Consider the following 451-nt stretch of genomic DNA (forward strand, 5'->3'; position numbering starts at 1 on the left):
GAGGAAACATTACTACCACAAAACACTATAGCAAGAATTTGCATAATTTGATATTAACAACCATCTATCGTTACAAATACAATTCTTTATAACCGTCGACTTTCTTAACAGCACAGCCATTAAAGAAAAAACCCATATTACTGATAAAGACTCAAAATCAAGATTAAAGGAATTCGCTCTACCAGCAGAACAAGTGGCAACATTTTCACCATCCTGAACGGAGTGGAGGTAATCCTAGAATTCAGCCCGAAGGAAATGGACAGACTATAATTCAAATAAGCTCACGCAGAAAGGGGAAGCAGAAGCTCGATGAGGCTGATCGCAAATTCCGAGGAAAATCTGACAAGCGTGCAAGGTCACTCACAAGCAGCTGATCATGTCGATGTAACGGCCTTGACACGTGGACGAGACGAAATAATTTGAAAATCGAAGGACTTGAGGAAAAATTATG

The 451-nt window shown here is 39.7% G+C and overlaps 1 protein-coding gene across 1 annotated transcript in view; it reads right to left on the reverse strand.

The window, feature by feature from the left end:
* Positions 1-451, reverse strand: part of LOC119594868 (fibril-forming collagen alpha chain-like) — a 7,662-nt gene that overhangs the window by 1,897 nt on the left and 5,314 nt on the right. The window lies entirely within an intron of this gene.

The sequence above is a fragment of the Penaeus monodon genome, chromosome 34 (assembly GCF_015228065.2).
Source record: "Penaeus monodon isolate SGIC_2016 chromosome 34, NSTDA_Pmon_1, whole genome shotgun sequence".
Classification (NCBI taxonomy): Eukaryota; Metazoa; Arthropoda; class Malacostraca; order Decapoda; family Penaeidae; genus Penaeus; species Penaeus monodon.